The 19,193-nt window shown below is 48.3% G+C and overlaps 1 protein-coding gene and 1 pseudogene across 1 annotated transcript in view; both read right to left on the minus strand.

Moving 5' to 3' along the window:
• Positions 1–16,622, minus strand: part of LOC116994221 (interferon-induced very large GTPase 1-like) — a 43,816-nt gene extending 27,194 nt beyond the window's left edge. The window contains exons 1-2 of the mRNA XM_033055756.1: positions 16,391–16,622; positions 14,959–15,146 (exon numbers count right to left, since the gene is read on the minus strand). The gene's annotated coding sequence lies outside the window, so the exon portion shown is untranslated. The remainder of the gene's footprint in view (positions 1–14,958; positions 15,147–16,390) is intronic.
• On the minus strand, positions 7,039–13,966 carry LOC116993661 (annotated as a pseudogene).
• Positions 16,623–19,193: the final 2,571 nt, after the last annotated feature.

The raw sequence follows: 19,193 nt of genomic DNA on the forward strand, positions 1-19,193 counted from the left end.
AGCAACGGAAAAAGAGTAGGATGCTTTGGAGAAGATCTTAAAAGGGGAAGATTAGGGGTGTCAGGGGCTCTATACTCTGAGAAAGAAAACTGAACATCTGAATGAGCCCCTGGTAAACTTAGACATTGGCCCTCAGAGCAAAGATTATGAATTTTTAGTGGACACTGGAGCAGATAGAATGAGTGTTAAAGAAATACCGGAAGGATGTAAATTAAGTGAGCGAAAATGTAAAATTAAAGATGCTGAGAATAATCTTTTTGAAGTATTTATTACAGAAAGGGTGCAAATAAAAGGGAACTTTAGGGAAGGGCATGCAGACCTGTTGTACATGCCGGGACTAGAAAGCAATGTTTTAGGCCGAGATTTACAAGTGCAATTGAATATAGGTGTGGTAACAGAAGGAGGGCGTATGGTAGCTAAAATAATGATGTTAAAAGAAAAAGTTGAAAAAGGTATAGATCCAAGAGTGTGGGCAGAAGAAGAAGGCCATGGATTGTTGAATATTCCTCCCTGTCCTAGTTTAGGGATCAGGTACTGCCAGGAAAAAAAAGCAGGAGCTTTTCCTAAAATGGAGAGTGAAAATTCTCTCCCTCCAATTTATTATAATTTGGAAATTAATGGGCTCTCAGGCAAAGGTATGGGTTTAGGAATAACAGTTCTTTATTGATATATCTACAAGACAAAACAAGAACAACGTCAGCTATGAAAAATCAGCAACAAAAACAGAATAAAACTCAGTCCCAGTCCCTTTTGCAGTCACACTCTTCTCCTCTGTACGGTCCCGGTGGAGAGTGGGGCGGACCCCTCGCAGCCGTGGCAGCAGCAGCAGAAGCAGGGAGGTGAGGCAGCAGCGACAGGGCCATGTCCCAGGTGGAGAAGGGTGAAGGAAGACTCCACTCACTGTTTGGTCCTGGTTATCAGCGCTGTTCCCAGAAGCAGGAGGCTGTAGCGGTGCAGGGGAAATCCAACCGCAGAGAAACCTCTCTCCTCAGCGTTCTGACCGGCGAGAGACTTTCCCCCATAAGGAAGAAAACAACCAACCATCCGCCCCAACTCCTCAAACCCCACCACCCATCCCTGTTGTCTTGAGCAATTACAAGCTAAGGGACCTGCCCCAGCTGGCTTCCTTAGCATGATAATGAGAAAAATTCTCCACCGAGGGAAAGAGTAATAACCCCCACAGCCCTGCCATAAAAATTAGGATGAAATATACCAATATACCACCAATAAGGGTCAGGCAATACCATCCTTCTGCAGATGGAAAACAAAGGTCAATACCAGTAATTAAGAGTTTAATTGAAGATGGAATTTCAGCACCGTGTATGTCTCCACATAACACCCCAATATTGCCAGTAAAAAAAAACAAATGGTAGGTATAGACTGGTACAAGAGGAGTAAATAAACAATCACTTGTTTTCCAGTGGTAGCCAATCAATATAACTTGTTGAGCAAAGTATCATCAAAGCATGCATGGTTCAGTGTAATTGACTTGAAGGATGCTTTTTGGTCCTGTCCTTTGGAAAAGGAAAGTAGAGGGTGGTTTGCTTTTGCAGGGCAAGATGAAGACACTGGGAGAAAGCAACAATTACAATGGACCAGGTCACCACAGGGATTTACAGCATCACCTAATTTATTTAGTCAAGCCCTGGAAGTATTAATAAAGCAATTTGCACCAAGTGGACAAACACAGGTTCTGCAATATGTGGATGATTTAATAGTTTCAGGAGAATTAAAGGAAGATTTCCAAAAGACCACAGTCAAATTATTGAACTTCTTCGGGGATAAGGGCCTAAAGGTGTCCAAAAAGAAATTACAATTTGTGGAACCAGAAGTGAAATATTTAGGACATCTAATTGGAAAAGGATACAAAAAGTTAGAACCAAGTAGAGTTCAAGGGATATTGTCATTGCCAGCACCAAAAACCAAAACAGATATAAGGAAATTATTAGGGTTAATTGGCTACTGTAAATTATGGATAGATGGTCATACAAAATCAGTTAAATTTTTATATGACAAGTTAATAAAAGATGAACCCATGGATTGGAATGAAAAAGATGAAAGAAAATTGACTGAACTGAAAGAAAAATTAACACCTGTTCCAGTATTAAGTTTATGTGATTTGGATGGGTTATTTGAACTATTTGTTAATGTCGAAGAAGGAGTGGCTTTTGGAGTCATTGTACAGGAGCAATGTGGAGTTCAGAAACCTATAGCCTATGTGTCCAAACTTATCAGACCCAGGCATTAGGGGATTGCTGAGCTGTCTCCAGGCAGCAGCAGCCGCCGCAGTGACCTTAGTAGAAGAAAGTTACAAGTGGACCTTTGGAAACAAAGTGTACACTCCACGTTTCCTTATAAGCATATTGAATAAAAAGCATATTGAATAAAAGAACTAGCCAATGGATGTCAGATAGCAGACTCCTAAAATATGAACTGATTTTGAATGACAATGAAAATTTGGATTTGGCCACCACAAGAGCCAAAAAATCCAGCACAATTCTTATATGGTGAACCAGAAGAAGAATTAGAACACTGGTGTCTGGAAACCATAGATTTACAAACAAAAGTTAGAGAAGACCTTTTGGAACACCAATTGATTGGAGGGGAGATCCTCTTTATAGATGGCTCATCAAGGGTCCTAGATGGAAAAAGAGTATCAGGAGATGCAATTGTTGATGGACAAAATATGACTGTACTAGAAAAAGGAAAACTTCCTGCTAATTGGTCCACACAGTGTTGTGAGATCTATGCTCTATTAAAAGGATTTAAATGGCTAAATTACAAAAGAGGAACTATTTATACAGACTCAAGATACGCTTACGGAGTTGTACACACATTTGGAAAAATCTGGACTGAAAGAGGATTTACTAATTCAAAGGGAAAAACATTGATCCATGAGGGACTAGTTAAAGCAGGGCTGGAGGCCCTGAGGTCCACTGGAAATAGCAGTGGTACATGTAAAGGGACACCAAGAAGGGGACTCAAAGGAAATAGAAGGGAATAACCTGGCAGACCAGATAGCCAAGAAAGCTGCTATGGAAGAGACAGAAAAGGTCCTTCAGTTAAGGGAGGTGGAAGGCAAAGAAGATGGAGACAAAACAGATGAGGATATACTGATATTTAGTGAAAAAGAGCAAGAAGAATTACAAAAACATGCTGCTATTAAAAATAGCAAGGGGGAATGGAAAATGCCCGACGGAAGGCAAATACTAAATAAAGCATTGGCAAGAAAAATACTAGAAAACCTTCATGCCTCAACTCATTGGGGAACACAGGCTTTGTATGATCATTTTAGGAGAACATATGCGTGTATTGGAGTATTTGAAATTGCTAAAACCGTAACATGGGAGTGCATGATTTGTCAAAGAATAAATAAAAAATAATGTGACGACTGCCCAAGAGGGAGGAGAATTGGCAATGAGACCCTTTCAAAATATACAAATAGACTTTACAGAGTTACCCTGAGTACAAAGGTTTAAATATCTATTTGTAATAGTAGACCTTTTAATGGATTGGGTTGAGGCATATCCAACCATGAAAGCAACAGCAGAGGTGGTCAGTAGGATCTTATTAGAGCAAATTGTACCAAGATATGGGATAATAAATACTATTGACTTGGCTAGAGGTCCACATTTTACAGCAAAACTTTTACATTAAATGACAAATGCTTTTAAATATTGCATAGAAGCTCCATACCCCCTGGAGACCACAGAGTTCTGGAAGGGTTGAAAGAATGAACCAAGCATTGAAAAATGGCTCTCACGAAAATAATACAAGAAACAAAGATGAATTGGCTTAAGTGCCTTCCCCCAGCCTTAATGAGAGTAAGGACAAAACCACGGGCAGACATAGGAGTTTCTCCCTAGGAACTGATGTTTGGCTTACCCTTCTTAACCACCTCAGGTAACACCAGAACGTACAAAGAAGGAGAGCAAAGTGTAAAGAGATACATACAAGTTATAACAAGCACCTTAGAAGAATTAAGATCCATAAATTCCAACCTGGGGACTGGGTTTTAATCAAGGCCTGGAAAGAGAAACCATTAATCCCAAAGTGGGAAGGTCCCTTCCAAATTCTATTAACCACAGAAATGGCTGTCTGAACACAGAAAACGGGATGGACTCTCATCTCTAGAGTGAAGGGACCAGTCTCTGCATCTACTGAACAAACTTCTGCTCCCACTTAACGGACGTCAATCAAAGTGACAGATAACAAATTAATACTGAGAAAGAAACCATGTGAAAGATTTTCTAAGTAAACAAAATTTGACCAACGAGCCATAAAGATACCTATCAAGAGTTTATAATGTATTTACGGAGGATGCATGCATTTTTAAAGTTTTCAGTAATCTATGTTAGTAGCCATAAAGAAATCTATCGAGTGTTTATAATATATTTAAGAAAGATTTAACTTATTAGTATGTATGCCTTTTTCAAGTTTTTAAGTAATTTATATTAGGAGCCATAAAGAAATCTATTGAGTGTTTATCATGTATTTATTTAACTTACTAGGATGTATGCCTTTTTAAAGTTTTAAGTTATTTCTATCATTAACTGCAAAGTATTAGATGGTACGTTTTTAACTGCTGGTATTTATTGTTACAGATCCTAAATTCTGGAAAAGATAGAACATTCACCCACACATCTAGCAATCAGACCCTAAAGACAGCAGGAATAAAGTTGATATAAAAAGGGAAAGTGAACTCCTCTAATAAGAAGTATAATAGTAGACAGTAAGAACATTGCAGCAGGGGGAAAGATAGGATCAGGGTAAACTTTTGCCACATAGAGTCGTTGATCCTTTGAATGCGATTAAAAAAGGGGGGAGACATGGGTGAGAAAGTGCCCTGTACCGGACCCCTGTTTGTATTAACCCTCCTAGTGATGGGCATTCAAAGAGGAGGAACTACATTGTGTGATAAATGTTACTCTCCATTGTATGCAGGAGACTCCCAGATAGCCATCCTCAGAACCCACTCTAACCCAAGCCCTAATTGTGCCAAATTTTTACAGCTAACAACTTGTGTTGAGGACAGTAAAAACTATTTGCTATAGGAAAATACAGGGAATTGTAAACAAAAAATTGCTGGGAGAATGTCCTATCAAAGAAAAGTGGATCTACTCTGAAAAAAAATCTGTTTAAAAAAAAAGAAAAACAAGAAGGGAACCAGAACTCAGAAACAGCCAAAGAAGTTTATAAGAAATATCAGAGACTTCAAAAACTATACCAAGTTTATGAAGAAACAGATTGATTTAAATGATTGATGTGGGCTTAAGCCTGATAAAAGTTTTAGAGGGGGGAGTTGCTATAAATGAACTGTTGATGTTTGTGTTGATGTATGTCTACCCAGTTGACTAGAAGTGTTTGTGTTGACTATTTGTTGTTAATGTTCTATGTCTTTGTAAATTGTTAATGTTCCTAGCTGTTTGTCCCTTCCCCCATCCCAGTAGCTACCCTTGTATCCACACCCAACTCCACTACTCCCTCTAAAACGGTGTGTGATAGCAAAGGCTCATGGGACACCATTCAGTGGTAAAAACCCCTAAAAACAATGAGCCAACATAACATGCAAGACTAAGAATGGTACCCCCAGGTTGAGAAAATAGTGGAGAAGAAGAAATCACTAACCAGAGTTTCTTTACCATGTCGACACAACTTAATAGCACTCAGCTGGCATGACACACCCAGACCACAAGCCAGCAGATGTCTTCCCTGAGGTCTCCTGTGAGGAAGGAAGGTCCAGCTCTTCTGAGAGATAAAGCTGTGCACCTCCTCCTCAGCATTGTCCGGTGGGAGCAGGGAGCAGAGGTGGTGTGTGTGAACCCTTGGGCTCCCCACCCAAAGCTGTCCTTAATAAAGGCCTTGAAAAGGAGCTGGTCTCCTGGCCCATTTATTTCATTCACCATACAGTCCCAATTAAAGCAGAAGCAGCTCTCTGGTGCACAGTCCTGGGCAGAGGCAGGAGCAGCAGTTCTCTGGTACAGAATCCTGGGTAGAGGTAGAAGCTGTGGCCTGGTACAGAGTCTCAAGCAGAGGCAGAAGCTGCAGTCTAATACAGAGTCCTGAATAGAGGCAGATGCTCCCTGGTCATTCTTCTTCTGTTCTCCTCTTCTTCTTCATCATCTTCTTTCATGTGGTGGTAGTGATGATGATGATGGTGGAGGAAGAGAAAGAGCAAGAGAGGGAGCCTCTCCCCAGTGCACAGATTTTTATTTACAAATTACCTAAGAGCTAAAAACATGAACCTGTAGCATTTCTTATAGACCTGTTAGGTTTCTGTTTCCATAATACAAAAGTTTATATAAAATTTGTATATATATCCTATCTGTTCTATCTGAAAAATGTAGGTAATATCCTTACTATGTTTTTATTATGTCTAAAACAATAGTTTTGAGATGTCACTGAAGCTTGTTTTTGTACGTTGTTTTTTCAAAGTTTCTAAGGATTTTGCTCTTTAAGACACTTAAAACATATATTTACTTACTTAAAACTAAGATTTATACTTTTACTTCACGTCTACACAACTTAATAATATTTCTACTTAGTTAAAACTAAAGATTACACCTCTACTTCGTGTCTGTGTGGCTTATTTCTCTAAAGACTTGAATTCAATTCCTACATACTGTTCTCTCTCTGAGGGACTTTGAGAGGCCTCTGTTTTAACACTCCAACAGTCCCTTCTTGTCTCACAGCAGCTGAGCCAAGGGGTGCTTTGAGTGCTGCCTTTGCCCTTGGGCTCAGGCTTGGCCACGAGGCTGATAACCCCAAGGAGGGGTTTGGTTTGGCTCTAGGACAAAGCAGAAGGAAATGTTTATGGCAGGCAGGCAGGAGGATTCTGGGTTTCACATGAAGCGAGGGCATTGCAGAGAGGTGGCTGCAGCAATGCACCTCATTTCACCAAATTTGGGAAAAATTGGATACCACTGTCCTGTTTGGGTGTGAGAACGTTGTCATTGTTACTGCATTTTGTGGAGAGCCTGGTGCAAAGTTCTCCTAAGCTGCAAAGCCACTGTGGGTCTTCCTTCCCATGGATGTGGCCTAACACCTGTCCAGCTCAGACAGTGCTTCTTGCTTGGTAATTCTGTGCCACGCCACAGGAATTTCTCCTTTGCCCTGAAATTTCTGACTGTACAAGGCTTCCAGCTGTGTCCTGAAATGGGACACAAACCATTTCCAGTACGCCTGCATGGATGAATCAGGAAGAATTCTCCAAGTGGAAACAGGAGGTCCAGCATCACGGTATGTTCTGTAAGGCGTCCATGGCTGGTAATCATGAAATCTGAAGCTGCAGTCACTTGCAACAGAGCTGGAACAAATATCAATGACGAAGTGATCTGTCCCATACCATTTGAATCCTGTCAAAGCTTGTGGGCGATGGAAGACCAGCTGATGGTCTCCATCATGGTTCTGCATGGTGTTTGTGCAGACAGCCCCACAGAAGGGACACTGCTGCCAGCACCCCGAGAAATGCTCTGCCAGGATGGTGTGAGGCAGCCTTGAAAATGAGCTCAGGTCAGCATCAGCCAACTCTTTCATGAGCCTGTCCCTGAGGTCAGTAAGAGATTTTGCCATGGCACTGCTCAGGAACTCAATATCTGTGACCTCCTGGTGCTCGATGCCCTTCAGCTCACTTCTGGGCAAGTTGATCACCTCTGCCAATTCCCCACAAAGTTCATCCAGCCAAAGAGAGATTTTGTCTTCTCTGTCTTTTTTGTCTTTGACAATTTGGGTTGATAAAGAAACAGCTGACAGGATGTTTCCATAGAGAGATTCAAGGGAAGACTCTAAAAACATCCTCAGCCTCCTACTCCCATCTAAACAATGACTCTTAACTTGTCTCTCAATGTATCTCTGAAAAAACTCTTTTGGAGAGGTAAGGTACTGCTTGAAATACTCAAAATTTTCTTGTTCTGCCAGGTATCTCAGGATGCAAACTTCCAAATTGGCTCTGTTGCTCTTGAAGTCTGATAATTTGTTCTTCATGTCCTCAGCAATGTCTCAAGCCGTCCTCTCAAAGATTGCCCGGCTAAGAGCTGGTTCAATCTTGTCACAAAGAAAAACAACAAAAGTTGTGATTGAAGTGGCTCCTTGGCAGGAAATCTGGAAACATTGGAAGAAATCTTCTCTTTTGCGGTTCAGGTACACAACTGGGTCATTTGCCTCTTGGAATGCTTCATGCATGGCTTTAAACCTTTCTGCTGCCATTTTGCACAGATACAGAGACAAATCTATGATGTACTCTCTGTTAAAAGTACATTTTGCATTGCTGGGGACAGAGTCAACACCTTTCTGTACTTCATTGAGTATTTCATGAATAAAATTTCGACTGTCATCTTGTTTCACCTGTTCCTTCTTATCAATGTTTGCCTTCACACACGCTATGATGTCATCTGTGATGTGCTGCAAGTTGATCATATCAGCATTGGAAATGCTCCTGAGTTCTGGGAAAAAGTTCTGGGAAAAAGAAAATCCTGTGCCTTTGGGCAATGACCTGATCTGTGCATGGAAACCTGGCTCCTTAAAGTGCTCTAGAAGGACATCTTCAATTTCTGCATCGATATCCACCCATTCTGGTGGAGGAGCAGCACGGGAGACTTCAGCAATCCACTTGTTCCAGACAAGAGTAAAGTTGTCCTTCAGTTCTCTCTCACTGAGGCTCGTCCCTTTCAGAGTCACAGCCAGCTCCCTACTCCTTCTCAGGAGCTCATCTTCATATTCCAGCTTCCTTGCATCCAGTTTCCTCTGCTCCTTCTGTAGATGAATAAGATTCTCACATTTCTTTTTTGTTTCATGAAGAAGAGTCTCTTTTAGTTCTTTCAGCTTCAGCTCTGTGCTTGATTTCCACTGCACCAGTGTGTCATGGTCTTCGTCTTACCTAAAATACTTTTTCACTTCTTTCTCAATGGCATCACTTGTCTCTTGCACCAGCCCTTCAAGGTGTTCTCTGGTGACATTCTGCAAGTCCCCATTCTGAATTTAATTGTTCATTCTCCTATATACATCTAAGAAGACACTGCTCACCTTGCAGTTCCACTCACTAAACGCAGTTTCCTGTTTTCTGAACATAGCAATGTCGAGGGAATTCTTGAAGCTGAAAACAAAGTTTTCATTCAGCAAAGCATTCCAGAGATCACCAATACGATCTTTCAGGCTCGAGAGCCTCAAAATGCTGTGCTGTGACTGCTGCTTGGCAGCCTGGAGGATTTTGCTCTTGAGTTGCTGGACGTTCTGGCTGTAGGTGGGGTTGAGTGGTGCCATTGGGGGGTTTCCTTCCCACAGGTGAGCAAAGTAGTGAATGTGGGTGTTCACATCGAAGCCAATGACCTCGCTGAAGGAGGAGACATCACAGAATTCCTGCTGGGCAGCTACCCTGGTCATTTCATCCAGCTTTTCCTGAAAACGCCTTTGTCCTTCCATGTTCTGCTCCTTGGCAGTTGCTTCTCCCATGTTTTGGTGCACAAAGAAGCAGCTTGGGGAAAGATGGACTTTCTTCATCCTCAGGAAAGCCTGCACAGCGATCTGGAGAACATCTTGCATTTCTGATGGATTTTCTCCAAAGATATTGATCACAGTCAAGTTGCCAACACCAATGACAAAGGTGGCCAGCTCGTTGTCATGGTTCAGGGACTGTTTATTGCCCATCTCAATGGCACAAAGTACTTCTATGTCAACCACCAGCACAAAATCAAAGCCCAAGTCCTGCTGCAGCTCCTGGCCCACTGGGATGAGCTGCATGAAGGCTCCACGGGTGCATCTCCCTGCGCTGACGTTGAACTGCAGACCAAACATGGCATTCAGCAGGGTGGACTTGCCTGTGCTCTGGATGCCGAGCACGGAGAGCACAAACACTCGTTTGTCCCCCAGCCTCTCAATTAAGCTGTCAAAGATTGCTCCCACCCAGCGCAGGGGCAGGTAAGAAGCATCCCCATCCATCAACTCCACAGGATAGCCCAAAACCATCAGCTCTGCTGCAATTTCTGGCAGTTTGGCAAAATTGTCTTCCTTGGGGTTCATCAATTCCAGAGCTTCATAAATCTGCCCTACTTCTCTCAAAAGGTGCTCCAGGCCGAGGGATGAATCGTTGATTTCATCAGAGATGGCTTCTAGTTCATTCAACATACTTCTCTTCACACTGTATTTCCCTTGTTTTTTCTTTCCTGACTGGATTTCAGTCCATAACTTGTGATAGTCTCTCCTCAGTTTTTCAAGGCGACCACAGGACAGCTCATCCATAAAGACCTTCATCCACTGCAGGAAATATTTCTTGGTATCTGTTGGCTGGGCATGGAGAAAGCCAAGGAATGATTTCATCAGTGTGTTGAGAGGGAAAGCTTGGTCAAGTTGCTTTCTTCTTATTGCTTTCTTCTCATACTCAATTTGGCTGCGATGATGCTCAATGCTCTTGTTCCCCTTCTCCTGCAGGCGAGTGAGTTCTTTGTCCTTTTTGCACCACTGGTACCACAGTTTTCCTTGAAGTGGCAGCAGCTGGGATTTGATCTCAGACAGCTTCTCTTTCTTCAGAAGGTCCACCAGCTCCTTTGCCTTTGCTTTGGCTGTCACACAGGTGGGCTTATCTGCATCTACCATGAATCCGTGCTGGCGAGCTTTGTCTGCGCAGGAATCCAGGCTGAAACATGGATTCGACCCTTCCAGGAGATTCCTGATAATTTTGGTCAGCTGGTCCATCAGTTCTGCTTCATTTCTGTTCTTGATCCCGATTTTTACTTTTTTGCTGGATTGTCCAGTTGCAATGTTCTCTTTTTCTGTGAGAAGACAAATCAAAGGCCGTTGTGACTGCCACAGCTCCTCCAGAAGCTTTTTCCCTCTGTTGTCCATGTGCTCCAACTCAGACACAAGAGCCACGTTTACAGCAGATATGTCCTGCAGGAACTGCAGCTGTGCTCCATGATCCCTGGCGTCCCCATGCAGGTTACAGAAAGCCACACAGCTCTCAAAGGTGTCATCAGGGCTTCCACGGGGGCAGTACCAGGCGATCTCCACCACCCCTTCCATCAGCAAGTGCTCTCTGGTGCTGCCTCTGCAGTGGCGGTGGAAGAAAGTGTCGTGTTTGCGTTTGCTCAGCAGAGCGTTCAGGAGCTGAGACTTGGAAGAGGAGGCCGAGCTGCCAATGCGGATGAAGGAGACGATGGGAGTCTGTTCCTGGAAGATGAGTTTGTTGTTGTAACTCTTTGTTTGGGCCTGCTTTCCTAACTTCTCTGCCTCTTTCCAGCTCCTTTGGATTTGGCTGAGGGCATAGAGCAGGAACTCGATGTGTGAAGTGCCCGGGTTGGGCAGCAGCAGAGGCAGCGCCAGTTGGCAGAACGCCAGCTTGGTTGCAAGGGTCTGTCTCAGGAAGTCATCAGCACAGTGGAAAATGGCCATCTGCAGGTCCATGGGGTGCACATGGCCATCCCTGTTTACACAGTCAGGGGCTGCTCCCATCAGGTTATCAAGGAAGTTTTCAAAGGAGTCTGAGTGTTGGCCCTTTTGTTCTTGGGTTTCTTGCACAGGTGCAGACCCTGGGCTGTTCTCGTTCCTGCAAGTCAGGTACCTCACCTGGTAGTCCAAAGCTAACAGCTTTTGCAAGAAGTATAATGGCAGTTCCTTGTCCTTGCTGGGCTGGCTGTCCTGCAGAGATGTCTTGCAGATGGTGTGGAAATCTCCCATCCCCATTTTTCTGGGATAGTGACTTTCGAGTCCAAGTCGCTTGAGAAACTGGAGGAACTCCTGGTTTGCAATGGCTTCATTTGCTTTGATTTGGCTGCTGTCTGACTTGCATTGGGACTCACAGGGTGGCCTTGGTGTTGTAAAAGTGTCTTTCAGGTCTCTGAGTATGTTCTTCATCAGCAGTTCATCCCATCTGTCATCCAAGCACCCACTGATCAAGGAATTCAAGTCCCGTTCCAGCCTGTCCCAGTTTGTACCAGCTCTGTGCTTTTGGAGTAGATTCTTTATCCGGGTGGACCACAAGCCTTTCATGTGATCCTCCATGAAAACTAAACGCTCCCTCTTCTGCTCAGGGGACAGCTTTTGACTTTCTGGTGTCACAGTCAGACCCGTCAGCAGAAGGGAGGCCTCAGCTCTGTTGGCATCTTGCTCCTTCAGGTGCACATACTCCTCATGTGCCACTTCCATTTCCTCGCCCTTCACGGTTGCCTTGAAATCTCTGTCCTCTTGCACTTCACTGCCCAGTTCCTCCCCAAAAATGGTGCCGACAACATGATTTGTCAGTGTGTTGTACGCACCCCTGAGGGCTCTGCTCATCTGATCAACAGACTTAAAATCTGCACTGTGATTGCACAGGATGACATCCCACACTGGGATCAGCTCAAAGCCGCGGTCGATAACGCACCATGTTGTGTTATCAGACACGAGCCCCGTTTTCCACTGAGGAAGAGAAGCTGCGTCTGCTGGGCCCCCTGTGTTCTCCACATAGAGCTGAATATTTGTCTCAGAACTCTCTCGGGCTCTTCCCTGGATAGAAGCTTTTGATTCTGATTGGGAAACATCCAGGATCCCTCCTCCACTGGCCCCAAAGCCACCCCAGCTGGCCCCGACAAAGCCCTCCAGTGCTTCAGTCGTTTGTCGCTTCACCTCTTTCCGCTTCCCCTCTCTGAATCCTTCTGTGGACGCTATCCACCAGAATATCCCCCCAAAGTGAAGAGGACCCTTGTTTATGTGAGACCCAAAGCTGCTGAAGAAACTCTCACACCTCTTCTGAAACCTAGGAGTATCCTCTTTCCCAGTGGCCCCCAAAATCTGTTCCATGTCTTGCAGCTCCTGCAGAGCCGCATCTGAGAGGCGAAGCTGATGCCTTTGGAAGTAGCAGGAGGCCAGGGGCACGTACTGGAACTTGGTGGTGCAGAAGTAGCTCTGCTCAGAGTGGGACTGGTGGGTGTCCTGTGATTGTTCGGAGCTGCTGTAATCTCCATCCCCTCCAAGATTAATCCGCCAGAATGCAAATTTGGCAGAAACGCTGATGCTGAGCCCCAACTGCTCCATTGATTTTTTGAAAGTTGATTGTGCTTTAGAGGAGGAGAACTCCCTCTTGTGAAGCACTGATCCTTGCTCTGGACCGGCGAGCTGGAATCTCTCAGGAACCCTGAGGAGCTGCTCTCGCGTTGCCAGCACATCTCCAGCTCTGCTGGTTCTGTAGATGCCCTGCAGGGCCAGTCCCCCCGACGCCCGCCTCAGCACCTCGGTGTCAGGGATGTACTCCCTCCTGCCTGCTGACATCTCCTGCTGCTGCTCCAACTGCTTATGAAGGCTCTCCAGCATTTCCACCAGGGGTTCCTTTCGTGATGGCCAGAACTCTTTGGGAATCTCCATGGCTTGCCACTGAGTCTCTGCTTTCTTCCTCAGTGCATCCTGACTGTGGTTGCGGCTGTTGTGCTTTTGTATCAGATCATTCAGGACTTGTTTTGCCACTTCTTGCCTTTGCTTTGTCTTTTCCATGTTCTCCTTCTGCAGCTCTTTAGAGGCTGTTTTGTCATCTGTTATTTTCAGGAGTTTCCGGAGCGCCCTTTTCTCCCATGGTTGCTCTGCTTTACACTCCAGCTTGAGGTAGTCCTCATATTCCAGATGTTGCAGGGCTTCTCTGCACTTGATTCCCAGGATCTCTGACACTTTGGGCAGCCAGTATCCAGCATCCAGTCCTTCCTTCTGAAATGCCTCTGCCAGGAGCTGGGCCTTTGCATCTCCCTCTTGTGTGTACTTTTGTGAATCCATGGCTGTGGAGGAAGCAAAGAGACTTTCCCTGAGGTGTTGTCAGAGGCCCTGGCCTCCTGGCAGAGGCTCTGCAGCAGCTGCGGCCCTGGGGTTGCTCCCACCCGGCTGCTGGAGCCCAGCCTGGGATGGCACAAGAGCCAGGGTGTCCTTCCCAGCAGCCTGGATGTGCCTGCTGCTTTCCTGTTTGCAGGCTCAACCCTGAAGCTGAGTGTGTGTCCAAGAGACAACACAGACACAATCAGCCACAGAAAGACATGCACACACACTCACTCAGCCACAGAACCTGTCCTGGACAAGGTGCTTCCTTCCCCATCACCCACATTCTCCCAGCTGAACTCCTCAATCCACAATTTCACACACCCAGGGCATTCCTGGCTCCCTGGAGCACTGGCACAGCCCCTCTGCCCACCCAACAGCCCTGCCTGCATCCTGCACCCTCTGCCCAGCCCCACGGCTGCCCTGCTCTCTGCCTGGCCCAGCCTGCTGCTCCCAGCACCCGGAGGCAGTGCTCACACACTCCATTCCCCCATGGCACCCCACACTCCCCAGACACACTCCCTCCTGCCCAGCACGGCCACACGGGCTCTGACCTGTGCTCCTGCTCCAGCTGCCAGCGCAGCCCCTCCCTCACCCCACTCACGCCTCTTCCCAGGAGCTGCTTCCTGGCACACTCAGGGGGGAAAATCCACCTTGTCCCTGCCCACAGCTGTGCCTGGGGCATCCTGGTGGCCCTTCAGGAGAGACTGGAGACTTTGGAAGCCAACTCAGAGAGGTGCCATTTGTCATCTGCTGCTCATTAGCACAGAGGGTCTCGTAAGCCAAGTGACCACTGGTGGCCATCAGAGCAAAAGCCACTGTGGAGCCACCGGTCTTACAATCTCGGGTGACTGGAGGAAAAGAGCCAGCAAACCTTCAACTCGTCACCTGCCTTGAAACCTTTAGTGTTTTCTGACCTGTCACAAAACCCTGAAAATTGTCTCAGTCTCATTTCCCTTGGTTACTGGACAGATTTATTCTTTGCAAAAAATCCTTCTGAGCATTCAGCCTCCATCACACCAAGGCCACAACACTCTTACCAGCACAGCTATTGATCCCAGGGGCTTGAACTCAGCTGGAGATCTGAGGGCTCCTGAACCCTTCCAGAGCCTTCAGGGGCAGCTTTCCCTCAGGAATCCCTGCAGATTTGGGCAGTCTGAGCAAGGGCTGTGTGCTCTGATACCCCTCACCCACCTCACAGCAGATGCTCCTGTTCTCCCAGCCTTGGCTTCCAGCAGACACCGGCAGCCCAGGGCCCCAGCTCAGGGGACACAGCACAGCAGCAGGGGCAGGCCTGGGGCACACGGCAGGCTGTGCAGAAGAAGATGGGAACCACTGGAGAGCTCAGGAGGGAGAGCAGCAGGAAGGAAAGGCCCAAAATCCTAAAGGAGAAGAGCAGCCAGTCAGGAGAAGGCAACCCATGAGCACGGCAGATTCATTGCAGGCAGCACTGGAGGCCAACCCTTCTCCTCCCCTGGGGACAGCAGAACAGGAAAAGCCACTGGCTCCAGAGAAGGGCAGTGCAGCAGCAGAGGAAAGCTGGGCGTGCTGGCAGAGCACAGCAGGGACTTTGGGCACCAAGTGCCCTCGCTGGGCACATGTCCAGCTGCTCCCTGGCCAGCAGAGCCCCAGTGTGGGACAGCTGCTCAGGAAGGGAACTGCTGCCTCAGGGTCACTGCTGCACCTTGTCCACTTGAGCCACTTGTCCCAGCCCTGTCCCCTCCCAAATTCTCTCCCACTGCAGCACTGCCAGCGCTGCTTCAGTCTCAGGAGCCAGAGGCTGCCCTGGACAACATGAACTCCAGCCCAGCCACAGTCTGAACCTGCCCCCAGGCACCCTTGGCAGTCCCTGCACGGCTTCCCATTGCTGCAGGAACAGGGAAAAAGCCCCAGCGACCGTGTCAGTGCCCGCAGAGAGGCACTAAGCACATTCAGGGTACAACTCGGCATCCAGTTCAGCCTTGGAAGCAAAGGAGGGAAGCAGCAAGGCTGGCAGCAGGAGCTGCCGTGGCAATGCCTGCAGCCCGTTTGATGGGAACAGCCCCCCGAGAGTGTTTTCCCCAGCCCTGTCCCCGGGAAAGGGGCTCTGGGAACACGGACACCTTTGTGGGGCTGTCCCCAGGGAGCAGAGCGCTCCGGGTGGTGCCGCTCCCACCGGGAGAGAGGAGAATGCCACCCTCCGTGCATGGCGAGGAGAAGGAAGAAGTGACTCTGGGCTGGGGCCAGAGCACCATGTGCCGTGCGTGCCCCTGATGGGCACGGAGCTGCCCTGCTCCCGAAGGAGCGGCTCGGGGGCCAGGAGCCCCCCCGGCATCAGTGCCATGGCTCTGCCCTGCGGGGAGCGCAGCCATCCGGCCCCAGCTCTGAGCCCGGCCCCCTCCCAGCTCAGCCCCCGCAGCGCACACGGCTCCCCCGAGCTCCCCCAAAGCGGCTGCCAGCAAAGGCGGCTTCCTGCAGCCCTGGCTCGGAGCAGACAGCGCCCGCCCGCTGCCCTCAGAGCCCTCTGCTCCTGCCCTGCCATCTCCGCAGCCGTGGCAAACACACGCAACAGGAGGCAGGAGAGCAACAAGATCCCGCTCCCTGCTGCTCCCGGCTCCCAGCCCACAGCTCATCCCCAGGGCCCGACCTTCTCCCGCCGTGTCCCGCAGCTCCTGGCACGGGACAAGTCCAGCACAGCCCCTCTTTATGCAGCCCTGGCTCTCCGCTGGGAGCGGCTTTTCCTGTTCCAGAGGCAGCTCGGTAATTACAGGAAATCAGGCGCTTTACTGCAGCAGAATGTGAAAGGGGAAGTATTCTTTTTGGGTCTGATGATTGAATTATTTTCCTGGGGAGACAGGACAAGGGGGAATGGCTTCCCACTGCTCTCTTTCTGCGGTAGATAAGATATTGGGACAGAATTGTTCCCTGTGAGATTTGTGAGACAGGTATTCCCAGAGCAGCAGTGGCTGCCCCATTCCAGGACAGGGACACCTTCCACTGTCCCAGGCTGCTCCAAGCACCGTCCAACCTGGCCTTCCTTGGACACCTCTCCAGCAGAGAAAGCAAAGCAGGAACAGTGCCTGGCTGCAGCTTTCTTGGCAGGGGACATCCTCACCTTTTCCCCAACTCAGAGGAGTGAGAGCCACATCCAGCCCCTCCTTGGACACCTGCAGGGATGGGCACTGCAAACCTCCCTGCCAGCCCCTGCCAAGACCTGAGCACCCTTTCCATGCAGAAATTCCTGCTGCTGTCCAAGCTGAGCCTGCCCTGGCCCAGCCTGAGCCCATTTCCCCTTGTCCTGTCCCTGTTCCCTGGCAGCAGAGCCCGACCCCCCCTGGCTGTCCCCTCCTGGCAGGGAGTTGTGCAGAGCCACAAGGTCCCCCCTGAGGCTCCTTTTGTCCAGGCTGAGCCCCTTTCCCAGCTCCCTCAGCCTCTCCTGGGGCTCCAGCCCCTTGCCCAGCTCCGTTCCCTTCCCTGGACACGCTCCAGCCCCTCCAGGGCTCTCCTGGCAGGAGGGGCCCAGAGCTGCCCCCAGCCCTGGAGGTGCCCCAGCAGTGCCAGCACAGGGGACAGGCCCTGCCCTGGCCCTGCTGCCACCCCAGAGCTGGCACAGCCCAGGGGCCACTGGCCTCTTGCCCACCTGGGCACACCTGGGCTCCTGTGGCATTAACTGGGGTCATGGTTGGAGACAAAGACAGGACCCTCTGTGATCCGTGTGACAAAATCCTCTTTATTCTTCTGAACCCTTCTTAAATAGAGGGTTGAAATTTCCCAGCTCGTGACAGATGCTTGGTTGGGAGTTCAGGCTGCTCAGCTCTCTGCCCAGTGAGGTGTCTGCAGCTTAGGATGGAATGTAGTTGGGTGAAATCTCTGTTTGGGTTTGAATATATCTTATCATTGTTCACCAAGAGGCGTTGTTATTGAAGCAGACTAATCAAATTGCATTTCTTATCTATGGCTGAATTAATTGCCTAGCTACAAGCCAGCTTGTTCTGTGATAATCACGATACTTGTTGATTAAAATGATGCAACTTGTACTCTGTCATTTTACTTGCAAGGACCCTTTTCATATAAGATAACACAGACAATTTGAGTTTAATTTCAATGCGGTTTTTTACCCGTGGGTTTGTTTGTTCCTCCCATGTCACATCTTTGAAGTGTGGGTTTATTGTTCCCACGAAGCAGAGAGACGGGACTTCCGGGTTGCGTAAGAAAGTGTGGTTTATTTTTCTTAACTTCTACACAAGCAGAAAGGGTGAGTTTGTTTTACAGATGTTCCCAGCATGGCTCAGCAGTCCCAAGGTGTGCAGGGCAATAATCCCTCAGCACAGGAACTCCCTGCATTCCCTGCAGGGCCAAGGCCTGGGGGCCAGAAGCAGTTACAATCCTCTCCACAGATTTACCTCCCAGCGAGTCCCCAGCAGTTGCTGTGCAGAAGAAAGTGCCCCCACCGTGCTCTGTTTGTCTGTGCTAATAGCCTGCAATCCGCTGCTCTCCAGCCCTGCCTTTGGTTCCTGAGCCCTCAGACTATTTGCCCTGCTGCTCTGCCCCTCCCCCTGCCTTTCCCATAGAAATCCCTGTTTTTTCCAAGTTCGGGCAGGTGTCACCCTGGCACCCTTCCCAGAGTGGCCTCCTATCATAAAGGCTTTGCTCTCTGTGGAACGCTGTGGGAGGCTCGTGTCCTTTATCCCCGTGTGGCCGAAGAGTGAGTGCCCAGGAGAGCTGGCAATGAGCAGAGCTGGAGTCACTCGCCGCTGAGGGCCGTGCCTGTGGCCCTGGGGACATCCCCTGCTGGACGCCTGTGCAGGAAGGTGGCGGCAGCCCGGCAAGAAGAGCAGCGGAGCCCCGGAGTGCGGCAAGTGGCCCCCGAAGCGCTGGGACTTGTAGCCAGGGAGTCCCTGGAGAGAGCGGCTGCTGCAGGGGCTGCAGGACTCAGCCGCCTTTGGGCCGCTGCTTGTGCGAGGAGAGCCCTGTGCGTTTGAGCAGAGGCGATGTGAGGAGAGCCCGGGAGCCTGGGCTGCCCTGGGAGATGAGCAGAGGATCTCTGAGGAGCGGCCGATGGGGCTGAGCAGCTGCCAGCAGATTTCCTGAGAGCCTGTGGGCCCCAGCGCTGCCCGGAGAGAGATGGTGAGTTGGATAATTTGGGGTTTTCTGGGCACTGAATTCTATTCGGGTCTTCTGCTTTTCTTTCCTCTTTTTGTGCTGGGTAAGGGAGAGAGATCGCCGGGATGGGAATCCGAGGCTAACTCCTCCTGAGAGGGACTTTTATTGTGAAGTAAGGTTTTTATTCCTTGGATTTTTAAGCGTTATCCTGATTCTACCGGCGTGTCTGTCACTTTAAATTCTTTTTGGCACAAAGAGGTAAGCAAAATTTATTCTGTCCAAAATCCAGGCTTTTTTTCTGTCTTTAAGTTTATTCCTTTATATCACATTGTTGTTAGGTTAGTAGA

Source organism: Catharus ustulatus, chromosome 3 (assembly GCF_009819885.2).
Source record: "Catharus ustulatus isolate bCatUst1 chromosome 3, bCatUst1.pri.v2, whole genome shotgun sequence".
Taxonomy (NCBI): domain Eukaryota; kingdom Metazoa; phylum Chordata; class Aves; order Passeriformes; family Turdidae; genus Catharus; species Catharus ustulatus.